This window comes from Carcharodon carcharias, chromosome 3, assembly GCF_017639515.1.
Source record: "Carcharodon carcharias isolate sCarCar2 chromosome 3, sCarCar2.pri, whole genome shotgun sequence".
Lineage (NCBI taxonomy): Eukaryota > Metazoa > Chordata > Chondrichthyes > Lamniformes > Lamnidae > Carcharodon > Carcharodon carcharias.
In genome coordinates this window covers 181,689,548-181,705,524 of record NC_054469.1, presented here as the reverse complement: position 1 = coordinate 181,705,524, position 15,977 = coordinate 181,689,548, and the positions used below count along the sequence as shown (strand labels likewise).

General features: G+C 40.5%; 1 protein-coding gene across 2 annotated transcripts in view; it reads right to left on the bottom strand.

The window, feature by feature from the left end:
- c3h18orf21 (chromosome 3 C18orf21 homolog) overlaps nucleotides 1-15,977 on the bottom strand; it is a 103,064-nt gene that overhangs the window by 80,258 nt on the left and 6,829 nt on the right. Inside the window, exon 3 of one of the 2 annotated variants that reach the window (XM_041184123.1) lies at nucleotides 4,482-4,586. The gene's annotated coding sequence lies outside the window, so the exon portion shown is untranslated. Of the gene's footprint in view, nucleotides 1-4,258; nucleotides 4,307-4,481; nucleotides 4,587-15,977 lie in introns of those variants that run through there. The other variant, XM_041184124.1, reaches the window with a different exon arrangement.

The window sequence follows — 15,977 nt, the reverse complement described above, 5'->3', positions numbered from 1 at the left end:
AAGATCCTTTCAGTCTACTGTATTTGTTCAACCCTTTATTATTCCATTTTGTAAATCTCTTCTAAAGGTCAAGCATCCTGGAATATTTAGTTTCCAACACCATTTCTATAATGACTGTTACAAATTAATAGATGGCTATCCATGCCATCTATTCACTAATTTATTGCAAATGCTCCGCGCTGATGTAGTGCCTTCAGCTTTTTTTCTAATTTGCCCTGACATCAGTCACTAATGCTGTATTGCTTTCGTTACTCTCACTGCCCCTTTCTAACCAATGCTGCTTATTTTTACCCAAACTGCTGCTCTGCTCATTTAATCTATCAATATCATCTTATTTTATGCTTCCATCTACATTGCTTACAATGCCATTTACAGAGTCAACTCCACCTACATTACACTTTAGCTCCTTAAGGGTCTAAGCAATGACCTGTGATATTGCACTCAGCACCTCACTGCAATCCAAAACAATACTTCTCACAAGCATTCTATATTTCAATTCTTATAATTTCATATTCAGTCTCACATGCTACCTGAAGTCTTAGAGTTTTAGCATTGATAATTTTATGGAAGAGCATCTAGAAGGTACAACTAAACTATAACAGGCTTTGCCAGCCTATAACAGGTAACATCCAGGTTTGAGCTTCCAAGTGGCAGACAACATTGGTGCCACCAAAGTGACATGTAAAGACAATCTCATGCAAGAGGCAGCCAGATATTCTTGCTGACTTTAAACAGCATCACCATTGAAAGAGACAAGACAAGAATGTTTGCAAATGTCTTCTGCACATTGACAACATTCCAGCTACTGCACTGAAAACATGTGTATCAGAGCTGGCTGCTTACCAGGCTGATCCAGTGCAGTCGTAATACTGACTTCTATCTGACAACGTGACTGTCCAGGTATAACCTATCCACATAAAAAGAGAAAAATCTAACTTCTGATTCCTGCCCTACCTCTATTTTTCCAATCATCAGTGACACCTACTCATCAATAATCTATTGCTCAATCAGGTTTAGCCAGACACACTTAGCTCCAGACCACAAAGTGTTGTTTCAGCCTGGGATGCAACAAATGAATGTCAGATAATTTGGTGGGGTGATGCAGTGGGGTGCCTTGAAAACCCAGCCAGTGTTCAACCAAGTACAAGGGGTCACTGGGAGTCAAACAGAAAATCATCCAGTGATTGGAGTCCAACATATTGCAAAGGAAGATGGTTATGGTTAGTCATCAAAGCCTGAGGCATCACTCCAGAAGGCAAACCAGTTTCAGCTGCTTCAATAATGACCTTTCTTTTCCCCAACACCATAAGGTCAAGTATGGACATATTTAACGACGACTCCAGTAATTAGGCCTTCTCACAACTCTGATCATGAAGCTCATGCCAGCTTATAGCAGGAGCTGAATAACATCCCAAATTGGGTGAACAAGTGGCAGGTAACTTTCATGCCAAAAAAGTGCCAGATAATGACATTATCAAATAAACAAAAGTTATTCCGTTGTCCTTCAGTGGTACAATAAACAACCCTTCAAAAGTTTCTCCACCATCTAGAAAGCTTAAGTCAGGAATGTGATGGAATACTCAACCACAAAAGTATTCAAGTAATTTGACACCATTCAGTACAGACGGTTGGTTTGACTGGTGTCTGTCATTGGGCTTTTTATTCACCGTTCCATAATTGGTGCACTATTGCTACAACATGCACAACCCACAAGATTAACTGCAGCATCTCATTGCCAATTTGACAATACCTTTCTCCCCTACAATCTCTGCTGCTCGCCCTACTTAATGGTAATGTTGTGGGAATGTCATTACCTCCAAGTTCCAGACCATCCTAACTTGGACATGTTGCCACAGTATTATATTTGAAATAATAAGAAATTCAACGTCAAGAGCTTGAGGTTTGTCAGGCAATATCTTCCACACCTTGATAAATGCTGTTACCATTTGGAACGAATCATTGTTTTCTTTCCATGCGCCAATTTTTTACCCAATTGGAGATTGACCCTCTATCAGGTGGAAATCCACCAACCTATTCCTTGGCAGGTCATGGTTATTTGACCCCACAACCAAGTTTTCCCCCAACAGATATGTGATAATTGAGAGACTACAGAAATTTATTAAACACAAGACTGTCAATTATATAAGTGCTGCATTTACAGATTCAGTACAAGTAGTTTCAGCAGAAATATTTATTGGAAAACAGAACATAGTTGTTAGTCATATTATTGTGATATGAATTATGGTTATTTTTGGTCAGATTATCATTACAAGTTCTCGGATGGTGTAGTGTAACTTGTCAAGCATGACTCAAGTCAAGAGTCATTTACAAAATAGGAGACCATGCAACCCATGCTGGCTCTTTGCAGAGCAATCTAGTCTGTCCACTGCACCGTCTGATTCCCATAGCCCTCCAGATTATTTCCTTCAAATATTCATCCGATTTCCTTTTGAAATCATTGATTGTTTCTGATTCCACCACCCTTGTGGGGCAGAGAGTTCCAGGTCATTACCACTCACAGCAAAAAAGAGTTTCTCCTCCCTTGCATCGCTTGCCCAAAAGCTTAAATCTGTGCCCTCTATCAGCTAATGGAAACAGTTTTTTCTTGTCTACCTTATCCAAACCCGTCATAATCTTGTACACATCTATTTAATCTCCCCTCAATTTCCTCTACACCAAGGAGAACAAGCCCAACTTTTCCAACGTAACCTTATAACTAAAATCCCCAATCCCTGGAACCATTCTGGTAAATTGCTTCTGCATCCTCTCTAGGGCCCTCACAACCTTCCAAAAGTGCATGACCAGAATTGGACATAATTTTCTAGTTGGAGCTTAACCAGTGCTTTATAAAGATTCAGCATAACCTTCCTGCTTTTGCACTCAATACCTCTATTTGTGAAGTCCAAGATCCCTTGTGCTTGGCTAACCACTCTCTCCATATGTTCTACCACGTTCAAAGATCAATGCACATGCACGCCCAGATCCCTCTATTCCTAGGCTCTTTTGAACTGTGCCATTAAGTCTATGTTACCTCTCCCTATCCCTTGTGCCAAAATGCTCCACTTCACTCTTCTCTATATTAAATTCCATCTACCACTCGCCTGCCCATTCTGCTCATCTATGTTACATTACAGATGATTTTTATTATCCTCATTGTTGGCCACTCCTCCAAGATCCAAGTCATTTATTAAAAGTCAAAGCAGTGATTCTAACACTGACTGTCTACCATCCTCCAGTCTGAAAAACTACAACTCGCTGTTTTCTTTGCTTGAGCCAATCTGTTATCCAATTGGAGACTACCCTCCATCACATGTCCTGCTACATAACATGTATTTTGAAAATAAAAGTAAAGTTCATTTCAAGACACTTTGATAGTTCACAGTTTAATACAGAAACATTATTTATCTCTTCTGATGTGCTCACCAACAAAAATGAAAATTGCTTTAGCATGTTATAGTGTGTCATATTGGTCAGCCACTGCTGGCATATATCACGTGACACAACACCAAGTGTTCCAGTGATCAGCAAACGCTGTTTTTGATCAAATAACTGAATAAATGTCAACTCTTGGTGTATGAAGTATACAATAAATTTATGCTAATACTGATGTTAATTTCACAGTATCCAAATACCAAGACTGTAACCCAGACGACAGACTCATCAGTAGCCAGCTGTTATGTTTAAAAATAGTTACATTTAAAATTAATGTTGACCATGTGGACTTTACAATAGCATAACATTAATAATGGTTAAATATCAGTAAAACGGTGCAAGAACCGATGGTGTAACTGAAAAACGGAGTAGGGGGTCACCGATTAAATGGCTCCCATTAAGTTTAAAACCTGATGCTGCACAGATGACAAGTTTACCACAGCGAGGAGCTTGGACATGAAGAATGATTCCACGTGCTAACTGGGACATTCACACACGGCAACTCCAACTTAAGGAGTGCATTTGTAAAGTAGGACAAATCCAAGAGTCAGGACCCGGCCTGGTTTCAGAATAAAGTGGAGCTGAGACTCACTCTCCTTCCAATTGGGAATCTTCATCCTCAAATTGACGCTGCAACTTGTGTCAGTGTCGGGAAACTAACTAAACTGCTGAATAGGCGGGTGTAGTGTAAACCCTCCGCCTGTAACTGTCACTTTCCCCACGTCCGTTATCTCCCAACCCACACTTCATTACACATTGCGACCTACATGAACGGGTTTTGACGCTACAGATCCCTTTGCCGCCTCAAAAAAGGAACAAGGCTCACCCGGTCACATTCACCTTCAGGGCCGCTGCCGGAAATATGGGGAAGGAACTGGGAGTATCGTCGCTCAGAGAGGCCCTGGCGGGGGGAGGGGAGAAGAAGGGACGCGCGGCGGGCGCGCGCGCGGGGTGGGGTTGAGGGCGGCGGCGCGCTGGGGGTACTGCAATGATGTCGTGCCCAGCGGCTGCACCGACGGTGGGGGAGGATCCCATAAGTTTCTGTTTACCGGAGCAGAGTTTGAGTCGCTGTTATCAACACAGGCGAAGAAATCCCTTTCCTCATAATTTTATTCCATTTCTTCCACTGTACAAAAGCAAAAATGCGGCGGATGCTGGAAATAAAAGCAGAAAGAATCCGTAACGATTAACTCTTTCTTCTGCTTATACTTCGATTGTCATCACAGACTAACATCCGTTTTCTGCCAACATTTACAAATGTGGTTAACAACGTGCTAATGAACAGAAATCTGTTTTATGATATCATTTAGCTTCTGTGCATTTATTGTGCGTTGGGGAAGGATCACCAATTTCACCATCTACCGTGGTGGGATTTGAACCCGGGTCCCTAGAGCATGGCGGTGGGTCTATGCATTAGCTAGTCAGTGACAACACCGCTACCCGTTGATTGAGGAGTGCATATTAGCTAGGAGACGAGGATGTTTCCCTTGCTCTTTTTCAATAGTGCCATCAAATCTTTGACATACATCTGAATATGCAGATGAGACCTTGGTTTAATGTCTTAGCACCTCTGACGGTGCCGTGCTCCTTTAACACTGCATTCGAGTGTCAACCTGGATTTTTGTGCTCACACCTTGGAGTGGGACTTGAACCCCAAATCTTGTAGCTCAGAGTGAGATCAACTGAGCCACAGCTGACACTGCCTATTGACCCCCTCCCCCTCACCCCCGCCAAAATATATTCAACATAACAAAAATAAACTTGTAAAACTTAACTATATTATTAGAGGCCACTGGTCGCTGAAGTTTCCGGCAATTTATTCACTGCTGCCTACTTAACTGTGCTGCAATAAAGAAAATTAGGATCAGGTTCTTCCAAATTTCTGTGGTATTCAATAAGATCCATCTCAACTCCACTTTCCTGCCCTGCTCTTATATTTCTTAATTCCCTTAGCGACCAAAAACGTTCATCAGTATCACAGTGGACATAAGTCATCTTGGTTTCCATGGGTTCAGGTTACATGATGTGATGGAATGTGTAAAAAATATTATAAAGTTTGTTCTAAGATATATAGATATGTTTTATATTATTCTAATTCAGAATGAAGACAGAACAACTAATGTAGCAGAATTAATTAAAACTATACACACAATTCTTGTCTTTTTCCCTCATGACATTGCTAATATTGGAGAGGATAAATTTCAAGTCCAAAGGATAGGCACAAAAAAATGTTATTGCTGAAAAAAGAGAGATGTTGAAGTTTTTCATCTTGTACTCATCAGGACACTTCACAAGATTACCAATATAAGGGGAAAGCAACAATTTACACTGTATGAGAAGGAAGTGCTGTTTGGTTGGCAAGTTGACTCTGATTGGTACAACGTAACCATGAAGAATGCACCAGTGATGGTGACTGACAGTTAACTGCCAAGCATTGTTTGAAATTTAAATCAGGCAGCTTGACCCTGATTGGTCAAGAGTTTTCCCGAAGTAATGATTCAGTGAATGGCTGTCACTTATTTTGTTCAAATGAAACAGGTGCCATGTGTGTATAAGTTCTTTCTGTTTGCAAAAAACAGGGCCCTGTGTATTAATACGTGTAGCTTCCAGTATATGCAAAGATGCCACACTGCGAGACCAACTGACAATCTTAAACTGGTTGTCAATGTATTTCTTAACACACTGAGGATTATTTAGCTAATGTCCAATCGCAGAATCACATCTAATGTTGAACACTGTGTTTTGAATTTTGCAAGGATGGCTGGTTGGGTACGGTCTGTACCTTGCCCATTGCAAACAGTGGCTGGGACATGCTGTTTGATACAATCCGCCAGTCTTTGGGGTATATGGCCTACATATCTAACATCACAATGGCACTGAAATTCATATACCACATTACTCATTTGTGTGATAGGCAGAATGTCTTTTTCGCTTAATGGCAGCATCCTGTTAGTGGCGAATACCACTCATGTTACTACTGCATAGTAGCAGCATGAAACAACTAGCTTCACCTGTTGCTCAAATTTTGAGATATCTTGCCTTTTCAGGGTAATCTGAGGTAGACTGGGCATTTTTCAGGGACCAAAGTGGCCCTTTCATGAGTTTGCGTGATATGCAATGCAAAATGATCTAATCAGGGTAGCCATTATCCTACAGGATGCCTTTGATGTGCCCTATTTCAGCATCAAGCTTATATGGTGAGCAAATGGCTTCGGCCCTATTTCAAAGATTGCCAATAAGACCAATCTTATAGCATGAGGAACTGAAAGAATCCCAACACATATTGACCAGTGAAGGTAGGCTTGCAATAGACCCTAGATTACCTTGGAAGGGCAAGGTATCTGAAAAATTTGCAGACAGAAAGAACATGTACACACATTGCGCCTGTTTCAGCTAAACAAAATTAGTGACAGCCACTTGCTGACTCATTCCTCGGGGCAATGCCTTGACCAATCAGGGTCAAGCTGCCTGGTTTAAATTTTAAACAATGCCTGGCAGTTAACTGTCAGTCACCATCACTCGTGCATTCTCCATGGTAACGTCTCTACCAGAGTCCACTTGCCAACCAATTAGCACTCTCTTCACATACAGTCCAAATTGTTGTTTTCCCCTTATATTGGTATTCTTGCAATGTGTCCTAATGAGTGCCAGATGAAAAGCTTCAACATGTCTCTTTTTTCAGCAATACTCAAATTCTGTACTACCAAAAAGTTGTTAAATAAATAAGCTAGTTGGATAATATACAAATAAATGGGTTGTTAGGTTAAAACACAAGCTTGCAATTACAATTATAGACTGATAGGGAGGCAATTACTGCAGTACAAAAATTGTTCCTGTTTGATATAGAAATCTCTCATATAATGCTCTATATTAAGTCTATGTCTCATGAAAAATACCTATGGGAAACAATGGTAAGGTCTGGCGCCCATCATTCCTGTCTCACAATCTGTGATAGGTTGGAAAGTAGGAGAGATTATGTAACAAAAGGGATTGTGCGAGGATCATAAAATCATGAGAAATAGAAGGAGTAGGCCATTCAGTTCATCGAGCCTACTCTGCCATTCAATAATATCATGGCTGATCTAATTGTAGCCTAACTCCACTTTCTTGCCTGCCCACCATAATCCTTGACTCTCTTGTCAATCAAAATCTGTCTAACTCAGCCTTGTATATATTCAATGACACAGCCACTACTGTTATCTGAGAAGAAAATTCCAAAGACTAATGACTCTCAGAGAGGAAATTCTTCCTCGTCTCCATCCTAAATGGGAGATCCCTTATTTTTAAACAGTGTTCTAGATTACCAAGAGGAAACATTCTCTCAGCATCCACTCTGTCAAGACCCCTCAGAATCTTATATGTTTCAATAAGATCACCTCTCATTCTAAACTCTAATGAGTATAGTCCCAGTCTGCTCAGCCTTTCCTCATCAGGTAAACCCTTCATCCCAGGTGAACCTTCTCTAAACTGTTTCCAATGCAAGTATATCCCTCCTTAAATAAAGAGACCAGAACTGTATACAGTACTCTAGGTGCGATCTCACCAATGCCCTATACAGTTGTAGAAAGACTTTCCTGTTTTTATACTCCATCCTTTTTACAATAAAGCCAAACATTCCATTTGCGTTCCTGATTACATACAGTACCTGCATGCTAACTTTTTGTGATTCATGTACACCCAGATCCCTCTGTACTGCAGAAATCTGCAGTCTCTCTCCATTTAAATAATATTTTGCTTTTCTATATTTCCTGCCAAAGTGGACAACCTCACATTTTCCCACATTATAGTGCATGTGCCAAACATTTGCCCACTCACTTAACCTATATATATCCCTTTGCAAATTCTTTGTATCCTCCTCACATCTTGCTTTCCTACCTATATTTGTATTGTCAGCAAGTGTGGCTTCAATATAGTCAGTCCCTTCATCCAAGTCATTAATATAAATCATAAATAGTTGAAGCCCAGCACTGATCCCTCTGCACTCCACTAGTTACAGTTTGCCAACCTAAAAATTAACCATTTTACTCTCTCCTTCCTGTTAGTTAGCCAATACTCTAACTAATGCTAATATAGCATCCTAACACCATGAGCTCTTATTTTGGGCAGTGACCTTTGATGGGGCACCTTATCAAATGCCTTTTGGAAATTCAGATACACTACATGTTCCCCTTTATCCATCCTGCTTGTTACATCATCAAAGGACATCAATAAATTTGTCAAATACGATTTCCCACACACAAAACCATGTTGACTCTGCCTGATTATATTGTGATTTTCTAAATGTCCTGCTACTAACTCTTTAATATTGGGTTCTAGCATCTTCCCAATGACATGTTAGACTAACTGACCTATAGTTTCCTGCTTTCTGTCTCCCTCCTTTCTTGAATAGTGGTGCTACATTTGTGGTTTTCCAATCTGCTGGGACCTTTCCAGAATTAGGGAATTTTGGAAGATTACAGCCAACTATCTCTGCAGCCTACGATCTTGGGGTGCAGGCCATCAGGCTCAGGCGACTTGTCAGCCATTCGTCCCATTAGTTTTCTTAGTACCTTCTCTCTAGTGATAGTGATTGTTTTAAGTTTCTCCGTCCCTATTGCCCCCGCTTTTCTAATAATATAGACGTCAACATATAAGTTGAAGAATCCCTCAATTTATGTGTTGAGTATAAAAGTGAAACAGCGGTGTGGGTGATCACCATTTTAACAGTGAGAGAGCGAGAAGAGCAGCGGGGTCTTTAACAGTGAGAGAATGAGAGACCATTAAAGAGCGCAGAGGGGTGAGAGACATTAAAGAAAGCGGAGAGCAGCTGATTGGTGAGTAGGATTGGTTAGTATTTCTAGTCTTTAAAGTTAAAGTAAGGTCTTTAGTTTCTGTTTAGGTCTCGAGTACTTTTTTTCTTTTTTACCTTTATCTTAAAAATAGCTTGTTAAGTATAAGACCAATACTGTTCTGTAAAAGAATTGCAATAAAGTGTCAAAAGCTGGGGATTCTTCAAGTGTAAAGAGCAGGAATACTAAAGTAATTAATTAATTAAATAAAATACAATAGCGATGGCAGGACTGCAGCATGTGGGCCCGCTGGACACCAAGGTGATCCAGAGCGAACACATCTGTACCAAGTGTTTGCAGCTCAAGGAACTTCGGATCTGAATTAAGGGGCTGGAGTCCAAGCTGCAGACATTGCGCTACATTAGGGAGGGGAAATGTTACCTGGACACTTTGCTCCAGGAGGCAGTCACACCCCTCAGATTAGGTAATTCAAATTTGGTCTGTAATCAGGGACAGGAGGGTGTGACTGCAGGTGAAGCAGGTTTGGGGACCCAGGGGATAGCGTTCGAGGAGACTCAGCCCTTGCAACAGTCCAACAGATACAAGGTTCTTGCAAGCCTTGTGGAGGAGAGCGGGAACAGCAGGAAGGATGAGCGAACTGACCACTGCACCATGATACAGGGAGCCTTTCAAATTGGGGGACGAAATAGGAACGTAGTAGTGGTAGGGAACAGTATAATTAGGGGGATTGATACTGTTCTCTGCAGCCATGAGTGAGAGCCTCAAAGGCTCTTTTGCCTGCCTGGTGCCAGGGTTATGGACATCTCCTCAGGGCCGGAGACGGACCTAGAGTGGAAGAGGAGGGATCCAGTTGTCGTCATCCACCATGATACCAATGACATTGATAGGAGTGGAAAGGAGGTTCTGCTGAACGAATTTGAACAGTTAGGAGCTAAATTAAAAAGCAGAATCTCCAAGGTAATAATTTTGGAATTACTGCCTGAGCCACAGGCAAACTGGCAGAGGATAAATAAAGTCAAGGAGTTAAATGTGCGGCTCAAAGACTGGTGTGGGAGGAAAGGGTTTCAGTGCATGGCACTGGCACCAGTACTGGAGCAGAAAGGAGCTGTTATGGTGGGATGGGCTTCACTTGAACCATGATGGGACCAGTGTCCTGGCAAATCAAATAATTGGGGCTAAAGAGAGGGCTTTAAGCTAAATATGGTGGTGCTGGTGGTGGTGGTGGGGGGGGGGGGGGGGGGGGGGGAGGGGGTGGTGGTGGTCAGGGGAAGGGTTCCGGAGAGGGGATACATAGGCTAACAAAGCAAAGGAGATGGCAGCATTGCAGGGCAGCTATTTAGGTAATGATACCCAGAGTGTGACAGGAAGGAACAGAATATACAAACATAAAATAAAGCAGAAAATAGGGTCAAAGGGGGAAAAACAGTTAAAAGGCAAAATTAATGGCTCTTTACTTAAATCCACCTAGTATTTGGAGCAAAATAAATGAATTGATATCACAAATAGAGGTTAATGGGTACGATCTTGTAGCCATTATTGAGACATGGTTACGAGGAGATCAAAGCTGGGAACTAAATATTCAGGGAGAGAGACAAAAAACAGGTAACTATAGGCCAGTTGGCCTAACATCCGTCATTGGGAAAATGTTAGAGTCTATTATAAAGGATGTAATAGCAGAGCATTTAGAAATGCATAATGTACTATGACTTTTTGAAAGGACAGGCCGGAAGGGTGGTAGGGTAGCTTAGTTAGTACAAGATAAGTACGATAGCAAAAAATGATCTTGGATCGGAAAATGTAGCATCCATATAGGTGGAGGTAAGAAATAACAAGGGGAAGAAGACACTTGTGGGAGTAGTCTATAGGTCCCCTAACAGTAGCTGTACTGTAGGACAGAGAATAAATCAGGAGATAATGAGGGCATGCAAAAAAGGCAGTACATTAATCATGGGTGACTTTAATCTTAATGTAGATTGGGAAAATCAAATTGGCAAAGGTAACCGTGAGCAAGAATTCATAATGTATTTGGGATAGTTTTCTAGAACAACATATTGTGGATCCAACCAAGGATCAGGCTATTTTGGATCTAGTAATGTGTAATGAGGCAGGTTTAATACATGATTTCAAAGTAAAAGATCCCATAGGAAGCAGTAACCATAACATGGTAGAATTTAGCATTTAGTTTGAGAGTGAGAAACTTGGGTCGGAAACAACTGTGCTAAGGGCAGTTACAAAGGAATGAGGGCAGAGTTGCCAGGAGTGGACTAGGAAAACAGGTTAGCAGAAAAGATGGCTGATGAACAATGGCAGGTGTTTAAGAAAATAGTTCATGTCTCATACAAAGACATATCCCAGTGAGGAAGAAGGATTCTAGGAAGGGGATAAATGAACCATGGTTAACCAAGGAAGTTAAGTATAGTATCAAAATTGAAAGAAAAAACATACCATGTGGCAAAGATTACTGGTAAGCCAGAGGATAGGGAAAGTTTTAAAAACTAACAAAAGATGACCAAAAAAAGTGGGAAAAATAAACTAGCAAGTAATATAAGAAAGGATAGTAAGAGCTTCTTTAAATTTATGAAAAGGAAGAGGGAGGCCAAAGTGAACATAGGCCCCTTGGAGAATGAGGCTGGGGAAATAATAACGGGGAACCAGGAAATGGCAGAGGAGTTGAATAAATACTTTGCATCAGTTTTCACAGTAGAGGACACTAATAGCATTCCAAAAATACTAAATAATCAAGGAGCAAAAGGGTGGTTGGGGGCGGGGGGAAAGGAAATAAACACAATAACTATCACTAGAGAAAAAGTACCAGGGAAACTAATGGGGCTAAAGACCGATAAGCCCCCAGGACCTGATGGGTTGCATCCTAGGATATTAAAGGGAGTAACTACAGAGGTAGTGGATGCACTGGCCATAATCTTACAAGAATTCTTAGATTATGGAAAAGCCCCAGAGGATTGGAAAACTGCCAAAGTAACATCCTTATTCAAAAAGGGCAGCAAAAAACAGCTAACTAAAAGCCAGTTGGCTTAACATCTATCATTGGGAAATATTAGAGTCTGTTCTAAAGGATTTAATAGCAGAGCATTTAGAAATGCATAATATAATCAAGCAGAGTCAGCATATCTTCATGAAGGGAAATCATGGCTGACAAATTTATTAGAATTCTTTAAGGAGGTAACAAGCAGGATAGATAAAGGGGAACAAGAAGATACAATACATTTGGATTTCCAAAAGGTGTTCAATAAGGTACTGCACATATGGCTGTTTAATAAGATGGGCCCATGGTGTTGGTGGTAGTATATTAGCATGGATAGAGGATTGGTTAATCAATAGAAGACAGAGAGTTGGGATAAAGGGAGAATTCTCAGGATGTGAGAATCTGTAACTAGAACCTGTAACTAGTGGAATGCCACAGGGATCAGTGCTGGGGCCACACTTATTTGTAATATATATTAATGACTTAGATGAGGGAAGTGAAAGTACTATCGCCAAGTTTGCAGATAACACAAAAATAGGTGGGAAGGCAAGTGGTGAGGATGACACAAACAGTCTACAGAGGGAAAGAGGCAGGTTAACTGAGTGGGCAAAAACTTGGCAGATGGAATATAATGTGGGAAAATTAGAGGTTATGCTTTTTGGCAGGAAGAATAGAAAAGATGAATATTATTTACATGGAGGAAGACTGCAGAGGAATTTGGAAGTTTTCATGCATGAATCCCAAAAAGCTAACATACAAGTTCAACAGGTAATAGGGAAGGCAAATGGAATGGTCTTTATTTCAAAGGGAATGGAGTATAAAAATAGGCAAATCTTGCTAAAGCTACACCAGGCTCTATTTAGACCACACCCAGCAAACTGAACAGTTTTGGTACCCTTATCTAAAAGATATACTGGCATTGGAGGCAGCCCAGGGAAGGTTCACTAGGTTGATTCTGGGTGTAGAGAGATTTTTTTATGAGGTTGAGTAGGCTGGGCCTGTACTCATTGGAGTTTAGAAGAATGAGAGGTGACCTTATTGAAACATAAGAATAAGATTCTTAGGGGGCTTCACAGGGTCGATGCCGAGAGATTGTTTCCCCTTTTGGGAGAGTTTATGACCAGAGTAAGGGGTCACCCATTTAAGATAGAGATGAAGAGGAATTTCTTGTCTGATGGTAGTGAATCTGTGGAATTGTTTACTGCAGAGGGCTGTAGAGGATGGGTCGTTAAGTATATTCAAGGCTGAGATAGACAGATTTTTAATCAGTAAGGGAATCAAGGGTCATGGGAAAAAGCAGGAAAGTGGAGTTAAGGCTTATCAGATCAGCCATTATCTCATTAAATGGCCTACTTCTGCTCCTACATCTTATGGTCTTATTTTGAAATATCTTTAGCGTCGAATGCAAAGCGAAGGCTTGTCAACTCCTACGTGTCTTTGCACTACAGGAAGCATTCAGATAAGAAGCCTTTAATTCTGGCTTTTTACCATTTTCCCTACTCGGACCTTATTTGCTGGTGGACTCCTATATTTGTATGCTCTATGCCTTCCTTTCACACTCTGGTTATCATTACTGTATTGCTAAACAGCACCATTACTTTGCTCTTTCTCTTTCCAAATCTCTTGGTGATGGAGTGGATATGTAGTTGTAAGCTCATCTCTGGATCAGATCCAAGACAAAATTTGCAAACTTTTGGTTCAGTTTCAGATGGTTGCCAGGGAGCAGAATTGAGTCAGTGTTTAGGGAATGGAGTTTGTGGCAGGGACTGAAGCCAATGGGCCAATTAGTTGGAGAAAATATCTGCCTACCTTGTACTGGATGTCAGACAAACCGTGTGACAAATCAGAGGCAATGGAAAGGTCTAGAGAGTTAGTGGTAAGGTTAGACCTGGGTGTCAGTGTATATGGAAACCTTAACTGTATTTTTGGATATCGCTAAGGTGCAGCAAGTGGATGAGAAATAAGGAGGGGGCGAACTATTGATCCTAGGGGTAAAGATGCAGCAGAGGGAGAAAAAGCCATTACAGGTGATTCTCTGGCTATGACTGCATAGGTAAGAATGAAACTAGGTGAGTGCAGTTCTCCCCAGATGGATGATGGGGAGGCATTGGTGGAGGATGGTGTGGTTGACTGTGCCAAAACTACAGAAAGGTTGAGAGATTTTTTAAGAGGTCCAAATACAGAAATCATTAAAAGTTAGCGGTAAGGTATGCTGAAATATAAAAGATTGGAAGTTCTGTTACAGTTAAAGTTCTGATCAGACCCCATTTAGAATACTATATTTAGAATACTGGGAACCACATCTTATATTGGCCTTAGATGGCATGCAATGTAGATTTACAAGAATGCTGATAATAAAAGTTAATTTATAGGAAAGGTTGCATAAACTAGGATACATTTCCTTGAGTTTGAAAGTTAAGGGGTGATCTAATTGGGGTGCTTCAGATGATTAATGGAGTTGGGAATTTCTCTATCGACCCTATTTCCTCTGGTGGGCAAGTTCAGAACAAGGAGGCATAGCCTTAAAATTAGAGCTGTGTTATTTCAGAGGTGATGTCAGCAAACAATCCTTTCCAAGGAGTAGTGGAAATCTGGAACTTTCTCCCCCAGAAAGCTCTCGAGGCTAGATCAATCCTCAATTTCAAAATGGTGATTGATCGATTTTTGTTGGCAAAGGATTATGGAACCAAGCCAAATAGATGGGATTAAGATACAAATTAGCCATAATCTAACAATGTAGAACTGGTTCAATGGGCTAAATGGCCTACTCCTGTTCCCAGAGAAATTCTCCTTGAAAAATCTGGCAGCTCGAGCCACCAACCCACTGTAGTATGGTTTAGCACAATCTCATTTTGTCAGTTTTACAAAACCAAAGCTTAATGTAGCATTGAATCTGATGAATAAAGTTGCCAATATATTTTCTTGTCTGCAGCTGCATTAGGAAATAAAACAAACTAGAATTAGAGTGGAAGAAACCACAATCATATTCAGACAAGAAATATTCATGGTGATACTGATTACACATTAATTTTTTTTATTATTGAAACATGAGTCAATACAACTTAGAGCATTGGCGTTAGCAAGATTAGGCAATAAAGCCTTGTGCTGAAAAAAGGAGATGCTGTTGAAGCTTTTTGTCTTGCAATCAATCACTGGATAATGCACGAAGGAGCTATTGTGTACTTCTACTATTATATTAATTATATTGTCTACACATAATTCTGTTAATTCAAAAAAGGCACAAAGCCTGGACATGCTCCTTTTTCCTTTTCTCCATGACAACGCCTCCTGCAGAGTTGACTTGCCAACCAGTCAGGACCCTTTTCTCATGCAGTTTAAATTGTTTTGGTAGTCTTGCATCTGTCCTGAGTGCAAGACAGCATGTCTCTTAATTTGGCAACACTCCAGTTCTGTTGTACCAAATAATGTCTTTGTGAGTTTGTAGCTGACTGGAGCTTGATTCATTAATTAACCATAGACAGGTGGTACAATAAGAGAAAAACACATTTTGACAGAAATTTCTGTTTAGATTTCATGCAAAGATTCTTGTTTTAAAAAATATATAATTAGTAAATATAGGAAAACTATGCTTAGAAATTATGTTCTAAGTTAATATTTTAAATTTCTGACAGGAATATTTCATATCTTAGTTGAGCAAAACTATGTTTATATTAAGCTTCTCAACAATATGAATCCATAGCTACAACATTCAAATGACCTGGGTATTTGTTGCAAGTCAGGCTTGTCCCAATATTCTTTATTCATGCTCACAT